Source organism: Acinonyx jubatus, chromosome X (genome assembly GCF_027475565.1).
Source record: "Acinonyx jubatus isolate Ajub_Pintada_27869175 chromosome X, VMU_Ajub_asm_v1.0, whole genome shotgun sequence".
NCBI lineage: Eukaryota > Metazoa > Chordata > Mammalia > Carnivora > Felidae > Acinonyx > Acinonyx jubatus.
Genome location: NC_069389.1, coordinates 2,390,188 through 2,409,620, shown reverse-complemented (window position 1 = coordinate 2,409,620; position 19,433 = coordinate 2,390,188). Strand labels below are relative to the sequence as shown.

Genomic DNA, 19,433 nt, shown 5'->3' with positions numbered 1-19,433 from the left:
GTATTAATTTATAGTCATATAATTATAAGCATTAATTATATATAATATAGTGTATCGATATTAATTTACATGATTATATAATGTATACATTATATATAATCACATATGTATTTGTACACAATCATATAATATATAAGCATTAATTATATATAATATAGTGTATCGATATTAGTTTATATAATTATATAATATAAACATTAATTTACATGACAATGTGATACAGGAATAGTAATTTACCTATAATAATACATCACAATAGAGAAATATTACTTTTCGCGTCATGTATGTAACAAAAATCTCAGGATTGAATGGAAAAGCCCTGAACTTTGATCTGTATCATCTGCCATGAAAAACACATTTTTCCCCCCAGGAGATAAATTCTAAATAATGCAAGTGAGAATGAGAAGTGAACAGACCTAAAACGTGCCCCCCGCGACGTAGAGTGATGTGTCCCAAATAGGTTCGCAGAACCCATGCCTCGTTCAAGGGGAGGTGCATTCACGTGGTGGAAAGCGTGTGCGTGCACCCTGGGCCTTGTGCTCCACGCCGTGGTCCAGGTTTATGCCGCACATCAGAGCCTTTCCTGTTGTGCAGCTCTTGCCTCCCACCCCACTTGTGAAGGAACATCCCGTTTTTACGTAGTTGAGTCACCAGTGGCTGGTGATGGGTGTCGGCACACATAATGAGGCATGCCAAAGGACACCTGTGGGACGTTTTCACAGCAAACTGCCCTCATAGTTATCAACGTGTGATCTCTCTCAAATCTCCTTCATGAATAAAATCAGAAAAGCCAAAACTTCCCTTCATTGCACGCTTTCCTGCAAAGCCTTGAGTAGGTCTATGCGGAGAAGCTCCGAGAGCATCCTCAATTATGCTTCTAATTGTTTCCGCCTGAATCTCTCCGGGCAGGAGATACAGTGTTCTTTCCCCAACTTTTCTGCCTCTGAGTAGAAGCTTCCGGATCTTTGCGGGGAGAGCAGGAAGGAGCCAGCCTCTCCCATCTCCTAATTGGTATTCACTCAGGGTGTTCACAGTAATTGTGTGGAGAGAATCGGAAGGAGGCTTCCTGCACTGGTGGCTGCATGACATCAGCGTTCTGGGCTCCTGGAAGGACTTTGCGACGTGGCCAAAGCATCCGCAAGCTGAAGCTGAAAAGCACAGCGGATTTCTTCCTACTCACCGTGCGCTGTTGACACGGGGTTCTCAAAACTGTGTCTCTCTTTATACTTGTAAACGTTGAGCCCCAGAAATGCAGTTCATTAGAAACAGAAGAAAGAAAGGCAGAGAGAGCAGCCCATTTCCCTCTTTTATTTCATTGCTAGCTTCAAACACACTCTTGCCACAAAGCAAGAAGAATCAGAGAGAAGCATGCTTTGTGTGTGCTGATTGTGTGTGTGTCATTGTTCTCCCAGAAACATCATTTGTTTTTACATATAACATTACCCTAAAGAACAGCTCAGCAAGCCTAGTACTTTCCTAGTGCTGCTGTATCAGAGTCCCACAGGCAAAGCGGCTTCAACAACACACATGTGTCCTCTCTCAGTCCTGGAGTTTGCGAGTCCGAGACCCAGGCGGGGCTGAGGCTGGAAATCTTAGATCCAGGTGAGGCCGAGGCTGGTTCCTCCTTGGCGTGTACATAATGTGTTCTCCCTGTGTCCTCATGTGGTCATCCCTCTGGGCATGTCTGTGTCCTGATCTCTTCTTTTAAGGACCCCAGCCCTAGGGGATCAGGGCCCATCCTAATGACCTCATTTCACCTTAATCCCCTCTTTTTTTTTAATGTTTATTTATCCTTGAGAGAGAGAGAGAGAGAGAGAGAGAGAGCATGCCTGGGGGAGGGGCAGAGAGAGAGGGAGACAATTCAAAGCAGGCTCCAGGCTCCAAGCTGTCAGCACAGAGCCCGACGCGGGGCTCAAACCCACGAACCGTGAGATCGTGACCTGAGCCAAAGTCAGACGCCCAACCAACTAACCCACCCGGGCATCCCATTACTCCACTCTTTAAAGACCCAGTCTGCAGATATATCCACATTCTGCAGATATATCCTGGGTTTAGGGCTTCAACATATGGATTATTTTGGAGGGGCTGTGACTATGGCACAATTCAAAGCATCACAGCAGTATTTAAGGAGAGACTAGATTTCCCCCCATAGGCTATGTCTGCTTAGGTAAATCAACATGATCCTTAAGCACATTTTAAAATTATCTGATGGGTATGCAAAAGGCTCTTTAGCAATATGAGCCCCCAAAACGGAGGAGACAAAACCTTGGCCCCTTTCCTTTGATGGCATATCTGAAGGTCCACATAACTACAGGGATGACATCTCCCAACCTCCCCCAGCCTAATCAGGGACACAGCAGTGCAAATTAGTCACAGAGCTGGGACTTCCTGTGCCTCTTAGTTAAATATACTCTAAAGCTGGTTTTACATGTTTTATCTTGCTGTAAAACCCAATTCCCTCCATACAGGTCTACACGTCCTCGAACTGCTCTAAAAACGAATCCGCCCTCCCCCTCCCGGTTTAGTCTTATTCAACGATAGGATGAAACTACGTCCCAGGTGATTCTCCTCTGTTGCTACATATTCATGTTTTGGGGAGGGGGCGTGTGGAATCTGAGCCACAAGAATCAGAGTATGAGTAGCTGGTGACTCTTGGTCTGAAGACGAGGGGCTCAGGGCTGTTGGGAAGTGTCATAAATGCAGTCCTTTCTGTAGTGAATACATCAAGAAAGAAATATATAAGGATATTCTGCAGATTTATGGTGATAACCCAGGAGAATAACTAAAACCATAAATAAAATAAACTTCGGTTTACCCGTCCACCCATCACAGGCTAGAAATATTTGGTCTTCCTTTGTATCCTGTCTCTGTCTGCTTCTCTCTCCTTCTTCTTCATTTTAGTATATTATTATTATTATTTCAAATGTTTTATTTATTTTTGAGAGAGAGAGAGAGAGTGGGGGAGGGGCAGAGAAAGAGGGAGACACAGAATCCCAAGCAGGCTCCTGGCTCTGAGCTGTCAGCACCGAGCCTGACGCGGGGCTCGAACTCGTGAGCCATGAGATCATGACCTGAGCCGGAGTTGGAAGCTTAAGCAACTGAGCCACCCAGGCGCCCCGTATATTATTATCATTATTTTAAGCAGGTGAATGTGGAGTCCGGCTTCTACTTGAGGTCACTGCTATTGGGCTGTATCGAATAGGCAACGTGATTCTAACACGAGGCACTCACTAATTCTTACTGAAATGTGTCTCTCAAAGGTCGCTATCGGTGCCCATTAGCCCACAGATGGTTTCCTATGTCACAGACATTTGACAATTCAGTGTGAACTCAGTGCACATCCGTGCAGGATGAAATTGCCAACCAAAAGAGGAGGCAATTCATGAAGCCCCTCGAAGCAAATATTCTCGACCACACCGAGTCCCCAACCAACGTGCACCTGGCCATCAACACCCAAAGAAACTCTTCACTAAGCTTAGCAACTCAGCAAATTTTCCACCATGTCCCCAAGGACACTTGGCTCTTGAGTCCCAAGGAACGAACCGGACCTTCCCCCTCTGTCTCTGTTTTATTCTCATTGCCCACTGATGCCCCACAAGTTTGCTCAGCCAACTGTGCTCATTCCACCAGCCACGTGCTTGGCCACGTTTTGACTCTGAGAAAATCGGCTGACTCACTGACGGTGGCTCCCCTGTATCCATCCAGTATCTCCTTTCCCTCTCAGATCGCAACACTGGCTTTCTCTCCTTGCTTTCCATTCAATGCCCACGATCGTTCTGAGTTTTAAGCTTACCATGCTTTCCTGCCCTGAAAAGAATGAGGCTAATTTGCAAAATCCCATTTTAACATCACACTTTCCTATTTGTCTCCAAGTACATATTCTCCTTCCTTTGGGGGCATCTTAATGATGACAGACGAAAAAACCAAGATTTCCATTTTCACTCTGTTTCACAACCAGGGTGATCCTTTTGTGTCTGGTGAAAATGCCCTTCCTCCCTGTTACCTACCTGCATACCTATTTCCTTCCTTCCTTCCTTCCTTCCTTCCTTCCTTCCTTCCTTCCTTCCTCCCTTCCTTCCCTCACTCTCTCCTTCCCTCACTCTCTCCTTCCCTCACTCTCTTCTTCCTTCCTTCCTTCCTTCCCTCACTCTCTCCTTCCCTCTCTCCTTCCTTCCTTCCTTCCTTCCTTCCCTCACTCTCTCCTTCCCTCACTCTCTTCTTCCTTCCTTCCTTCCTTCCTTCCTTCCTTCCTTCCTTCCTTCCCCCTTCCCTCCTCCCTCCCTTCCTTTTCCCCCATTTCTTCCTTTCTTCCCTCTTTCCCTTCCTTCCCTCTCCCTCCTCCTTCCTTCTTTCCTTCCTTCTTTCTTCCCTTTCTTCCTCCCTCCCTTCCTTCTTCCCTCCCTTCCATCTTCCCTCCCTTCCTTCTTCCCTCCCTTCCTTCCTTTCTCCCTTCCTTCTTCCCTTCCTACCCTCCTTCCAAGAAGCTAAACACATCTGTCTCGTTGATAGCATGAGGATAATATACACTATCCCCCCACTCATGGGATTGTCTAGATGTCAAAATAGGAAGATGCCCTATTTCTTTCAAACTTGCTTTCCAGGTGGGTGGCATATATACATGGCTCTCCACAAAGCTTCCCAAAGAGAAAATAGTCTAACAAAGAGCGTTATCATTCAGTCAGCCTAATAGACATGAAAGCCTGCATGCGGAGGGCTTGCATTGCAAAAGCCCTGCATTGACACAGATGCATGGTGCATGAACGTGCAGATTTAATGCTTACCAAAGACGAATGGATTCAATGCATGCCCCGTCCTTCACACTGGTTTGCAGACCCCTTCCTCCACCTTACTGCTTCCTTCAGAATTGTGGGTTTCTTGGTGAAACTGGCACCCACATGTCCCTCTCTCTCCATTGATAGAATGTTCTACTGGGCAATACTGTTAACCTGTGTGTCGTCCCCTATCCCGCTTTACATCTGTCTTCTCCATTTAGCTGCTCCAAGATCTCATTCCCGGAACATCATGGCCCCTGACAGTGTAGAATCTGGAGGACTCATTTATCATTTCTTATACGTCTCTCTGCCATCATCACCACAGTGAGAGTAACCCTAAATCATATCTTTATTTCTTATGCAGAACTTGTGGTAGGTCAATGCTAAAACCAGTCTGTGCACATCGACTGTGGCTTGAAGAAAATGTGCAAGTCGAATGCCAATGATGGATTCTTGCTCCGTGTTAGGGAGGGGACCCGGCAGGAAGGTGATGAACAGTAATTAATCTGACTCTTCTCCAAGGGGAAAAGAAAAGTCACCATAGGGGAGCCTTTTGACAAGGCACACTTGTAAAATTCAAAAGGATACAATTACAGGCTTATGCTCTCAGAGTAACTAACCCTTCCCAGGAAGAGGTTGATATATACTTAGGTGTCTCCAGGGGATGTTGGAGTATTATCTTATGGGAAAGTCGATGATTAATTATCATGGTCCTCCAGAAACCACTGAAGCTCAGCTTGTGCCCAACTTGATTGAAAGCCCGTGTCCAATGCAATTACCAGCTTGTCGATCAGATTTCTCAAAATAGAACGTGGAACGTCGCATGGGGCGGGTTAAAATATTTATGTTGCATTAATTGTGATGCCCAACATCAAAAACACAACGTCCAAAGAGAAATTTCACTATTTCCTTCAAAATTCCATGATGGCATTAAGATTAAAAAAAAACAAAACTATTGCTAGTAGTTGAAGGATCGTAAAGTACAAATAAGTAACCACCTGCTTAACTTTTAAATTGCATATGGTTGAGGCACCTGGATGGTTCAGTCAGTGGAGCATGTGACTCTTGATCTTGTGGTTGTGAGTTCCACCCCCACATTGTGTGTAGAGATTACTTTAAAATAAAATCTTTAGGGGCACCTGGGTGGCTCAGTGGGTTGAGCGTCTGAATCTTGGTTTCAGCTCAGGTCATGATCTCGTGGTGCATGAGTTGGAGTCCTGAGTCAGGCTCTCTGCTGTCAGCACATCTGCCCCCCCTCCTCCCCGCTCCTCCCCTGCTCACTCTGTGTCTCTCAAAAATAAATGATGATTAAAAAATTTTAAAAAACCAAAATCATTAAAAGATAAGATAAATTACATAGGGTCAAAACGTGTAATAGATGCGTCTGATGACAAAAGTTTGAAGATGTCCTCCATCTCCTTGGAAAACCTTACACACACATAAATTAAGACATGAATTAACACATTTCTATAAGAACAAAGTGTAATATGAGAACACATTAGCAATTTGTTGACATGGAAAGATCTTACAAATAATGTTGTGCAAATCAGACAGAATAACTTTGCACGTCAGAGACACATAGTAGGCATACATGCCAGCCTTAAATTCTACATGTGTGTGGGTGAAATGTCATATGGAGAAGAAGGAAGAGAAGGACATGGGAGATGAACACACGGACACCCACCCAAACTAGAAGTCAAAACTCTCGTGCTCAAAACACTTCTTCATTCAGATTATGTCCTCTTTTTTCCTTGCACTACAACACTTCCCATCCCTGGAATGACAGCCCAGAGCCATGCTTCTCAAATTTCAGCCGACCAGAGCCTTGCACAACCTGAAGACCTTCTTCCTATTAGAATTCCCATCATTTCATGCTTTCAGTGGTGCCTCCGCCCCCATTTAGAATGTGAACTCATTGCATGGAAGTGAAATAGTAATTCTTGATTTATGACATATGCTCATTACTGGCCCACACATTGCTTCTTTTATTCTCCTTCCCTTCCTCCTTCCCTTTTTCGTTCATCCCCTTTATCTCCCTTTATCCCCCACCATCCAACACACACACACACACACACACACTGACCTTAACAACAAGCTGTAAATACTTACTACACGTACTTCATTCCTTTTTCCTGCCACAGTGCCTTCAAGAAATTCACCTTGGGGTGCCTGGGTGGGTCAGTCAGTTAAGTGTCCAACTTCGGCTCAGGTCATGATCTCAGGGTTCGTGGGTTAGGCCCCCCATCAGGCCCTGTGCTGACAGCTCGGAGCCTGGAGCCTGCTTGGGATTCTGTGTCTCCCTCTCTCTCTGTCCTTCCTCCACTCGTGCTCTGTCTCTCTCTCTCTCAAAAATCAATATTGAAAATGAAATAAAAGTGTGATCTACAGCTTGTGCTGTTTTAGCAATTTCATTTCTTTCCTGTAATGCATTGCAAAGTTTCCTGAACATTATTAGGCTTTGTCCTGCCTGATTTCTTTTGATTGCCATATAATATTTCCTGGCATTACAATACAACACGGTTCCATTTGCAAGTTGCGGCAAGTGCTCGTTTATTGCTTTTGACCACCATGTATGTCACTGTAGTGATAAATGAGTCTGCTCACAGGAGAGGTGTAGCAGGAAGGTGCTACATCGAGCATGTAAATATCCCACACGTTGAAAAGCAGATGACGATGTCCTTGTCTATGTGCAGAGTCCTGCACTTAGGGGCTTAAGTTAAACGTCATTTTCTCAGAAGATCACATGGCTTACATTGCACATAAGTGAGGCAGGAGTGAGCCAAGCAACAAAACAGATGGAAAACAAGGTCACCAGATTCAACACAGATTTCGAAGAAAATAAAACTGTTGGTATAGAGAGAACACAGCAGACCACTTTTCCCTCCCTGAGTATAAAGGAAAACAATGTAAAAATGAGAAAAACCAGGGCGAAAATAAGAACGAGATCACATCACACATAGTGATCTCTGCCTCAGAAACAGTAACCGGTCTCAGAAGTTGCTTGCATTGCAAGCAGTACTCGTCAGCGATTCCCACATGCTTCCCAGGAGCCTAGAAATATACTGGATGCTTCACCATTCCAGCTTTCCTTTAAAACTAACCAATATATCGGTTGTCTCTGTTCCTGACACCTAAAACAGCTCTAGGCACTTGGGAGTGCTGAATACAAATCTTTAAACATAGAGGATGCCTTACTATTTATAAGTAATTTTTATATAGAACAATCCATATAATCATGCCCTCCATCACTGGATAAATTTACTGTCATTAATTCCCACTCCATGCCATGGTCTGTAGCTCTTTAGGCAGAATATGAGACCAACAGTGTAAAACATGAATAAAATAACTGGGATCAACAAATGCACCAGGATTTTTTTTAAGTTTATTTATTTTTGAGAGAGAAAGAGCAAGTGGGGTAGGGGCAGACAGAGAGAGAGAGAGAGACAGAGAATCCCAAACAGGCTCCACACTGTCAGCACAGAGCCTGACTCGGGGGCTCGAACTCACAAACCATGAGATCATGACCTGAGTGGAGAAATCAAGAGTCAGATGCTTTAGCGACTGAGCCCCCCAGGTACCCTAACAAATGCACCGGTTTTATTAGAGAAAGGATTACTGAAAAATGGATTTTCTTCCCAGTGATGATCATTTTACAGGTTTTCCATGAGAATGCGTATTGCTTTGCTAATGGAAAGAGATATGCATTCTTTAGAAAAATCACACCCTTCACACCTAGGACGTATGAAAAAATGGTGCCCCTATGGTAGGCATGGTCCATATGATTAAAGGGAAGCTGCTTGCAGTCTTGCACAAGAACAACTCTGAATCTCCCTATTTCAAATGCAATTCCAACAAGCAAGCCCTTTGGGTGCTTAGCTGTTGGGGACACGCAGTAGGTAGAATGACAGTTGACTTGTTTTCCTTTACTCTGAAATCAATTACAAGCCCACTGGACATGACTCGATAATGAATATTTGCTAGTTAAATCTACTCCCATTTTTTAGATCAGGATTTTAGCTGTTGAAATCAGTGACCCAGACTTGATAATATTTCTGTGCCAGAGACTTACCAGCTATGAGGCACCTGAGCGCTATTTACTAACAATGAATAGCAAACAGGAAAACAGTGGAGATTCAATGGATTCAGTTGGTGGCCTTTAAAATCCCCCCCAAAAAATGTTATTGTCCACCATTGAGTGCCTGCAGTATTGCATACGTCATGTTAAGGATTTTTCTTTCAATAGTTCATGAAGTCATTATACTAACATGCTGAGGCAGCTCATGCTTGTTTTACTTATGAGAGAAAGTCCACAGAGAGGAAGACACATTGCACAGGATAGTTACTAGTGGAGTCATGGTTAGAATGGTGGCCCCCACATCTAACAAGAGCCAGATTACTGGGAAGTATGAATAAATGGTCTTCTGGATGGGCAAATGTTTTCTTTCATCTTCCCACCCCTGTTCCTCTTTCATTTGTGACTAAGGGGTGGCCAGAAACAGAGCATGTGGTGATTCTTCCAGAGGACCACACAGCAACGTTTCCTGGGCCATATAGTAGGGTTCTGCATGACTCGGGAACAACACGCATCCCCATTTGCTTGGAAGGAGAGTGGCCTCCAGAGGAAACTGCCAGTGTCTTGACAGCTGCCTCGTGGTTACATCCGGGAAACGGAAGAGAACTAAGCCTCCAGAACTATCACCCGGAGACGTCCACAACCTGAGCTTTGATTCCTGTGAATAGGCCACCCTCCATGGCAAAGGGGGCTTTGAGTATGTTATCACATCAAGGATCTTGAGGTGATGGGATGGTCCTGGATTATCCAGGTGGGCCCACTGTTGTCACAGGGGCCCTTATCAGAGGAGGACTTGAAGATCAATGTAGAGAGAAGATGTCCTCACGGAAGCAGAGGTGGACTGAATCTGCCCTTCAAGACTCACTTTGGACTTCTGGCCTCCAGAACCATAAAAGAACAAATGTGTGTTGTTTTAAGCCGCCAAGTATGTGCTCATTTGTTACAGAGGCATAAAAACACTCATACGCCCTCCCACCACGGCCAGCCTGGCAGTCCCTTCACTGTGGAGGAATTTGCAAATTATTTCCCTTTTACATTACTCAGTCGTCCAGAAATTGATCTTCAGTAGAGGAGCCAGTGACCATGGCACCTCCTTGGAGGGACCAGGTGACTGAGATGGCCTATTTTTTTCATCAGTGTATTCACCAGTCAAAGACCACTAAAATGCAAGTCGGGATTCTTAGCATCTCACAATTGTGATGTAAGACAGCTCTTACTGACGAAGAAAACAAAGGCACTAAGGTATAAATTGGAGATTTCCTCCTGGACACTTTTCATCCAAATACCCATTACCTATTAGGTAACTGAAATAGCGTCTGATGTTGTATGAAAACTGGTAGGATTTTCTTCCTTTCTTTCTTCTTTTCTCCCTCTCCCGCTATAACACGTGAATGTTGCAAACCTATAAAATAAAGGGAATTTAATCCAGTGCTTCTCAAACTCAGGGAGAGCATCAGAACCACCTGGATCGTTGTTAAAAACACAGATTGATGCCTCCCCCCCCCCCCCCCCCACCCAGGGATTCTGAGTCCGTAGGGCCATGGTGTCACTTGAGAAACTGCAGCACCAAGAATTCCCAAGGGAGAATGAAGTTTCTGGTCTTTGGAGGACATTTTGGAAAGCACTATTTTAGTCTTTAGTCTCCGTAAATAATCCAAGTGATTCTCAACTTGGGATATTTTAGCCCCCAGGGGACACTTGGCAATGTCAGGAGACATCCCAGCTCTCATCTTTGGGGGTGTGGGATGCCTCCAGCACCTAGTGGGTAGAGACCAGGGATGCTGCAAAATTTCCTACTTAGAGTGCACCATGAAAGAATGGTCTGGTCCAAAATGTCAATGGCTTTCTGGTGGAGAGCCCCAATGACATACAGCGAGATCCACACATGCTATGGCTTTTTGTCTTTGAGCAGTTTACTGAGTGTCCGTAAGCTTTAATTTGTCAATATATAAAATAGAAATAAAATGTTAATAGAGTTATAAAAAAGATGAGATGAGATAATGCAACAAATTATGCAGCAGATTGTAAACTCGCCGTAAAAATGTATTGATATAAAATGTATCCGTCCACTTTAATAATATATAATTTCCTAGTCAAGAAAGGCATATATTCAGAATCACAGGGGGCTTTGAGGTTCTATTATAAATAAGCAACCTATTGTCACATCAAGCTAATCACCCAGCAAAAAAATGCATATTGGCCTTTCCTGGCAAGATGCGTCTTTTATTTTTTAATGTTTATTTATTGACTTTGAGAGAGAGAGAGCAGGGGAGGGGCAGAGAAAGAGGGAGAAAGAATCCCAAGCAGGTTCCGCACTGTCAGCACAGACCCCACCACAGGGCTCAAACCCACAAACCGTGAGATCATGACCTGAGCCGAAACCAAGAGTTGGATGTTCGACCGACTGAATCACCCGGGCGCCCCTGGAACGATGAGTCCGGAGAATTGAAAGAACAATGTGTCTTCTTCTGTTTCCACCAATGGAAACTTCCGTTTCTTGATAGCACCTGAGTCACCAGACTTAACATCAGGCCAGCAGAAATCCATTCCAGCCCGTGTAGCTGATCCACGTGGCTACCTTATTTGAAACCCTCCACTGTGCTGGTTAACTTGCAGATGAACTTGCCATGATGATGAGAAACGATGGACACGTCTTTTACAAAAGTGTGTCCATGGTTTCGCCAGGAAAATATCAGCCCTCGTTCAAGCATCGGCAAAGCATTATTAAAGACTGGGTATGCATGACTTAAAAGTGTTTATTTACCGCCCCCCCCCCCAAAATGCTCTTGATATTACAAAATTTATGGTTTTTCAAATGGTATTCTCCGAAGTCTTTATCTCCAGGGCCTGCTGTTATGATATTTAATACATGAGATGTGTCAGATAGAAGGTTGAGGAGGAGGAATGTCTATCAAAATTGCTAATAATTTAGAGCCATTATGCCAGGGAGCTTTTCAGAGGAAGAAGCAGAAAGGATGAGACATTTCAACGTGGCTCTGACATCCCTCTCTGCTGTTCTTTCCACCCTCAGCTCTTAATTGCCCGCGGACGCTTCTCCAGTGAGTGCCTGACAGTTCTGCCTTTCCGGAACTCGCACGTGGGGGAGTAAACAGCCTTTATTTTTGCATAAGAGTCTTCAAATGCAACATTTATAAATACAAGAAGCAAGCCGGAGGGCCAAGGACATGGTTACGCATGCTAATGGATGATGAATATTCTCAGCACTGGTGTCTACATAGTGCTGAAGGAGAGAGAGCCCACTGGACTCCTGTAGACACCTGCCTGGCTGACGATGCCTTTTTGTCTGATCTGAGTTAGGTTCTCTCCAAGGCAAGTGTCAGCTCTGAAAAGGCTCTTGGGGTTTCCTTGCTGTGATGGACTATGGCAGGGACACGAGCCCTCGGAAGTGATTATTTTGACACTGGCAGTTGTTGTAGATATATATAGATATATATATCTCTCTATATATAAATATAGAGAGAGAGAGAGGGATTTTTTTTAATGGGCTAGGCTGTTAAGTGGATGCCACCGAGGAGGAGAAATGATTGCTTGGATCTCTGGAAAATGTACGAAAACGTCAGTGGGAGATTTTTGTCCTTCCCCGAGACGTGTTTACTATCGTAACTGTGAGAGCAATATTACCACAATTACGTGCAATGCCTTCTCAAACTAACTTTTTCCTCTTTCTTTTACTCAAAAAACATATCTTTGGTATCTTTTAATGTGGGCGTATCCCACAAACACAGCACTCATTTCCTTTCTGAACTTTTGAGAACAAAAGACTTTCGCCCTAATATGAATTTTGTCCTGATGATAAGAGTCAAAAATGGAAGAAGGCCTCCAGTGTTGATCTTGCATTTTGGTCTGCCTCTCCAGACCCCCCCAGCTCTTAGGTAAAACAAGCAGAAAAGCAGTGGGTCCATGATCTTACTTTCCAACCACGTGTGGGCTCCAGTTAGCTGACATTTGACTGATGATCTCATCACACTACTGAAGCTGTTCTAGCCAGGATTTTGTTTTTAATTTTTTTATTAATGTTTTTATTTATTTTTGAAGGAGAGAGAGAGACAGAGCATGAGCAGGGGAGGGAGGAACAGAGAGAGAGGGAGACACAGAATCCGAAGCAGGCTCCAGGCTCTGAGCTGTCGGTGGGGCTCAAACCCATGAACTGTGAGATGATGACACATCATCTCACACCACCCATCTCACTGAGCCACCCAGGCGCCCTGATGATGGATAATATTTTAATTGAAGCAACACCAAAAGGGATTTGAGGGCAGCCGTGGCCGGAGAACTGGAACATTCTAGTCTAGGTTCTAAAGAAAGCTCGGTGCGAGGCAAGCTGGTTTCCCTCGCTTGCTCATGCATTCATGAACAAGGGACATGTTTATCCTGTGTGTGCTGTTTGCCCCATCGGGGTCTGCACTGATGCCGTGGCCTACAGTCAAGAGATGGAGGAAACAGAAACAGTCGGGTGGAAAACCCTGGCCACGTTTTCCCCGAACCCGAAGCTCCGTTCCAGAGACCTGCAGTGTAAGTCACCAAGGAGGAGCCATGCTCTCTAGCAGGCAGGAAATGAGCCTGTGGGGCCAGGCTGCTGGGGAGGCACTCTCTCCGTGCCGCCTCCCCACTCTTCCCTTTGGATGCAAGCACGATACTGTTGGGCACTCCGCTCAGAGATGCCCGCAGATCAACCGTCAGGAAACTGATTGCAAATAATTTGATCATCACTCAGCACCTGAGAAATACTCTGTTTCTCTCACGATTACACAACCTCTCGGCGAACGTGGATTTATTTCACTGAAAAATGTGTAAGGCGAAAATAGCATGTGCATCAAATCAAGGAGTAAGGAGGAAAGCTCCCTGTCCAAATGAAAGACAAAGGGAGATGCGGTCATGTGCTTGGTAGCCTCAAGGATCCCTGTTCACCGTCAGCGTTCAGTTCTTCGGGGACATTGAGGCAGGGTCCTCACAGTTGTGCTCCTGACAAGCCAGCCTGATGTCCCCACTCCCTCCCTCCGTGCTCCCCCAGCATCCTCTGAACACCTCCCACTTCCGGTTCTGATGCATTCTTCTGCTGCGTTCACCTCTGCCCCCGGCCTCCTCACTGCTTCCAAGAGCATTTCTTGCAGGATTTGTTAACAAACACAGGTGAACCACCTGTCGCTCAAAAGAGCAATTCTCAAAAGATGAGTTTTCATTGGAAAGGAACTTCAGCTTCACCCAGGAGGCCAGCAACCTGGGGAGAAGGCAGACTCCTGTCCAAAAGCCAACTCTGATTTCTGCCTGGCCCATGGGTCTTTAAAGGGTTTCATCAGTTAAGGGAGTGCAGTGGTCTGTGATGTTCCTGGTAACAGGCAGGCTCGACGACCTCAGCTACAGAGTTATCTTGGTGCTTTGAGGTTATGTGAGAAGTTCTGGTTCTCGGTGCCCAGGGAGTGGTTTTGCAAGGTCTGGTTCTTTGGAACCCCCAAAGGCAGGGCCGGTGGGGGGAATGTTGTGCAAAGGCACTCTGTTCTTTCTGCACAGGAGGGCAGGCTCAACAAATGCACACAGCTTGGTCAGCAAAGTCATTTGTGTGATCTTAAAAAAACAAAAACATGTGCTCAAAGATTGCCAAGGTTATCAGAAAACCAAGGGCCTTCAAACAGACCTGTGGGTCTCTGTGACCTGGGAACGTTCAGGTCCTTCACTCCACAAAAGCCACCGGACTGCAGATCTCAAAGGAAGTAAATTAGTTCCGTTACAGATCAAGGGCCTTAGGGCAGCAAAGAAGGAGTGTGTTAACTTGAAGCAAGTTAACCCTTAAACACTGGCTGCAGTCTCTAGGTCGCCGGGAGCAAAGGAACAGTGCTTGGAGAAGCCACCTTAATGAACCAAGGTGTCCGCCATGTTGATGAAGGACGCTCCTCCCCGCAAATCAGTGAACACTCCATTTTCCATACATCCTTTGGGACCTGCCGTCCAGTGGCTGCAGTCCACTTCCAGTGGGAACACGTGCTGACATTCGTTTTTATCACTCATTACCGTGGCGATGGCTAACTGTACTGTTCATGGTATGTCTGCCTCCATGATGCGTCGTGCAAAATAATCATGGGATTTGTACCTTCACAACTGTTACGTAATTACTAACTCCTGATGTTTTTATTAAAATTACAGATATGCAACCGGGAAATTGAGAGAAAGCTGCACACAGGATGTGTCTGGCCATAGTTCTTAATCTTCTTGTCTTTGGAATAAAAAGTGGGACTCCGTGTTCTCACTGTTGTACCCCTCATAGTTTTTTCGCTTCATGCCCGTCTATGTCCTTCTGCTCCAGGAAAGGAAAAACTAATAGAAAACCCCAGTTCTCTGTTGTTTTGTGCCAGCTGGAAGTTTACCCCAGCACCAAGCCCTAACCCAGTGAAAACCCCAAATCTGGGACGCCTGGGTGGCTCAGTCAGTTGAGCGTCTGCCTTCAGCTCAGGTCATGATCTCACAGCTTGTGGGTTCGAGCCCACATCGGGCTCTGTGCTGACAGCTCGGAACTTGGAGCCTGCTTGCAATTCTGTGTCTCCCTCTCTCTCTGCCCCTCCGCTGCTTACATTTTGTCTCTCTCTCTCTCAAAAATAATAAAGCATTTTTAAAAATTAAAAAACAAACAAACAAATCTCTCTTCTTTCCTTGTTCTTTCTACCCATTTTCAGATGTTGGGGAGGAAGAATTTCATCTGCCATTCAAGGTCCTCCTGGTTGGACTAAGAACCAAGTTGACACGAGGCAGATGAGCATGAGAAAAATCACGTTTACTTCAGTACATACGGGGAACCCACACAGACACGGAAATTCCAACGACAGGCAAAATGAGGTACATATGTCATTCTGAATTAGGGGAAAGGGGCTAAGGGTCCGGGTCTTCAAAGGGAAGGAACGTAGTTCTTAGGAATATGAAGAAGGAAATGTTTGTCTCTGATCAGAAACCGGTCTCGTGGCTGTTCCTAAATTATTCGCAACCAAAGAGAAAGTGAGAGTCTCTTATCTGGCCCACATGGAATGATCCTTATACTCTGGGCTGGGGAGAGGCTGAGCTTTCCAGGGCGTGTCGTTTAAACAATATCAGCCTCCTAAAAACTGAGAAGAAAGGAAGGTCTGTTCACCAGACAGCCGTCCCCATCTGCTACCAGCAGTCACCTATGCGTGGAGTACCTTACCCTTTCTCCAGTCCCAAGCCGTGGCAAGCAGGGAACAGCCTCTTTAATTTAACACTGTGAATATGAAAATAAATAAGCTCACAGGGTACACGCTCTGTAAAAATATACGGCCAGGAATAATAGCTATCTTCGACCTTTGCCTGCAACATTCATGTGTTTCAATTAATTTTTAAGACGGTCTGATAGTATAGAAATGTACAGGGAAAGACATCCAAATAATTGTGGAAGGGAGAAGCTTGAGTTATTTGTAATCATGTGGAAAATTAATTAGAATTAGATAATCACAGCTTTTTAAAACGGTGGGATATTTCATTTAAAAATTCATTAATTTATGTATGAATAACAATCTTTAATTTAGTCACTGTATTTTAGCATCTAATTATTTGTGGGAGAGCCATAATTCGCTAATTTTGAGTATACCCAAATGGATTCATTTGACTTCTTAACAACCAGAGGACTAAACTGTGAAACATGGCAAAACCTTTTAAAAACGTGGCGCCTCAGGTTGTCATCAAAATCTGTCATAACATAATATTTTAAAGCTGCTAAAAGCATCCTACGGTAGGGCGTTAATCAATACTGAGAAGAAAATTAGTGTTGGTGGTTATGAAATACACGTTAAAACATTTTCGTTAATAGTTTGGAGTTTCAAATAATGCACAGGTTCGGGGAGAAATCTTATGTGAGGCAGGGGGATTCTGAGACACGTGTGCAGCTGTGAGTGTCGTGTCAGCACTAAAACAGCTCCCCGTCCTTGGCTGGTGCATCAGTCACGAGCCTCGTAGGGTTCAAAGCTTATGAATGTTTACAGGCAACGCCTGCAAGGTTCAACTCTGAGTCATTTGTTTGGAAGAAAATAAAGTATTTGTGTCTGCACAGCCGTGTTATTAACAATGGCAAGGTTCCCAAACAACCCTCAAAAAAATCTTCTCTCTAGCCTGCCACAGAAAACACAAGATACTCAAGACTCTCGGTGCACAACCATAGGACATAACACCGTGGTAGTCATAAATAAATGAATATAGACTCGAATGTTTTAAAATCACAGTTTCAGAAACCTCTTAAATGTTGAAACACAGAATGAAGGAGTTTCCTTTCGAGGATGATGAAGTGTCAGATGTAGCACATTATGGGAATTCTGCAGACTCATCCTGGAACCTTTGAAGGAGTTGGTACGTTTGATTTCTTAGCACTGGCTGCAAGGACGGAGGTTGGACCAGAAGAGGACGTGTGGGCAAACATTCCTTGAGAGGCAGGGACTGTCGGTAGGAAAAAACCCAGAAAGGAACAGAACAGGGCTTGGGGAGTGATCCTCGTCACCCTAACAAAAATGATGCAGACCTAAACCTTGGCGACAGAATTCTTAGGCCAACACTCGGCGGAGCCGTTGAGAATCTGGTTAAAGCAAACTGGAGGGCAGAGTCCATTCAAAGGTACATACTAACGGAGCGAGCGCCCAGTGCAAAATCCCTACATAGCATTTGAGAATCCAAGGTCAATTTTCAAAATGCAAAGCTTAGTTGCGGGGTCAGTCTTTGCTGGTTGGCTCATTTGTATACGGGACTTAAATGTTTCCAGAATTTCAAAACGCATACCTTAATCGTAAGGTCAGTGTTTGCTGGCTGGCCCAGCTGCGTATCGGAGTTAAATATTTCTAAAAAGATACTTCCTGGGGCGCCTGGGTGGCTCAGTCGGTTAAGCGTCCGACTTCGGCTCAGGTCATGATCTCGCGGTTCGTGAGTTCAAGCCCCGCGTCGGGCTCTGTGCTGATGGCTCAGAGCCTGGAGCCTGTTTCGGATTCTGTGTCTCCCTCTCTCTCTGCCCCTCCCCCGTTCATGCTCGGTCTCTCTCTGTCTCAAAAATAAATAAAGGTTAAAAAAAAAATTTAAAAAGATACTTCCTTGCTTTTGATGGTGACCAGCGTAGCTGCCCAGACATCCAAGCTATTTTCTGACGTGTCAGAGTGACTTCAGGCCATCTCCATTGAATGAGTAGCAACCTCATTACCCTAAAGATGTAGAAGTTGTGCTTAAAAAGAATCTGTTTGCTTTGTTTCCATTTATTTCTTGCATATTGGAAATGTAAATTTCTGAGACTCCAATTCTCCCGTTGCGTTTTCTCACACAAGCTACCGGAGGGGGATTTCATAGATGTTTCCTCAGTATTTACCAAACACTTAGCATTTCCACTTGTGGTTTCCAACTCAACATATCTGAAAATGACTCCGTTCAATGAAGCCAGGTTTTGGTCTTGGGTTGTTCTCTTTAGAGGTGATAATGGGGCTGGGGTTTGAGACACCGGAACATACTTTTTGTCTTATGATTTCCTTCCCCCCAAAATTATGGAACTGAATCTGTTGAGCTGTGCTTTTCCATCTTACCGCCATATCCTCTTTATTGATGCTGGTAACAGACCAACTGATGCCTTCTCATGTGCAAGACCTTTGTGAGCACAGCCTAGTTTCCTTGGTATTAGAATGATGTTGAGTACATTAGCGTTTTCCACATATTATATGACATTTATTATATGAAAGCTGTTTTAGATTCTCGCCAAAACTGGGGGTAACTCATTTTGCTGATCTAGACTTAAGTTTGATTTTTTAAACTACAAACAGTGATCACGTCTAAGGACAAGAGACTTAAAGACCTGTCAAAGATATAGAAGGTATGGGCCAGGGCAGACAGCACGTTTTGCCTAAAATTGGGTATTTGTTTCAAAAGAATGGAGCACAGGATCTTGGGCAGAAATGGTGCAAAAAAAAAAAAAATTCGACCATGAGGATTTGACAGGATTCTTGGGCTGGCATAATTTGTGAATTGTGATACTTTGGGGGTTCCTTTGGTTGGAATAATGTGAAATCGTATCATCCTAAGAAAGATGCATGCAGGTATTGGCATGACGTAGTTGGCATCCATTCACAAAATGTTTATTTTCCTCTGTGTGAAGACTGCAAAGACATCAGTAAGTGTATGAAGGTGGGTCGAGACATTCAGATCTCAGCAGTGGCACGTAACTTAGCATCTCTTGAAACACCGTCGACAGATAATGCATACTGCTGTCCACAGTAGGTGGTGACCCACTTATGGGTAAAATAGGGCCTTATTTATGTTTCCATACTAATGAAGAATATCTTACCACAGTAGGAACATAATAGCATAAAGAAAAATAAAGAAGGAAAAACACCTAAGGAAAGCAGTAGGACTTAATCAAAAATCCCAATGTGACACCAATTATAAATTTTGAATTGCCATTTGAGAATGGGCATGTCAATATCTTGAGGCAGAGATAGAAAGTTCCATTTTGTTTTATTTTATTTATTTTACATTTATTTATTTCGAGAGAGAGAGAGTGAGCAAGAACAGGGGAGGGGGAGAGAGAGGGAGAGAGAAAACCCCAAGCA

At 44.4% G+C, this 19,433-nt stretch overlaps 1 long non-coding RNA gene across 1 annotated transcript in view; it reads left to right on the top strand.

Annotated features, from left to right (window-relative positions):
- The window catches only part of LOC128311542 (uncharacterized), a 200,107-nt gene extending 182,222 nt beyond the window's left edge, over positions 1 to 17,885 (top strand). Inside the window, exon 4 of the long non-coding RNA XR_008289991.1 lies at positions 15,531 to 17,885. This is a non-coding gene — a long non-coding RNA (uncharacterized LOC128311542). The remainder of the gene's footprint in view (positions 1 to 15,530) is intronic.
- The last annotated feature ends 1,548 nt before the right edge of the window (positions 17,886 to 19,433 follow it).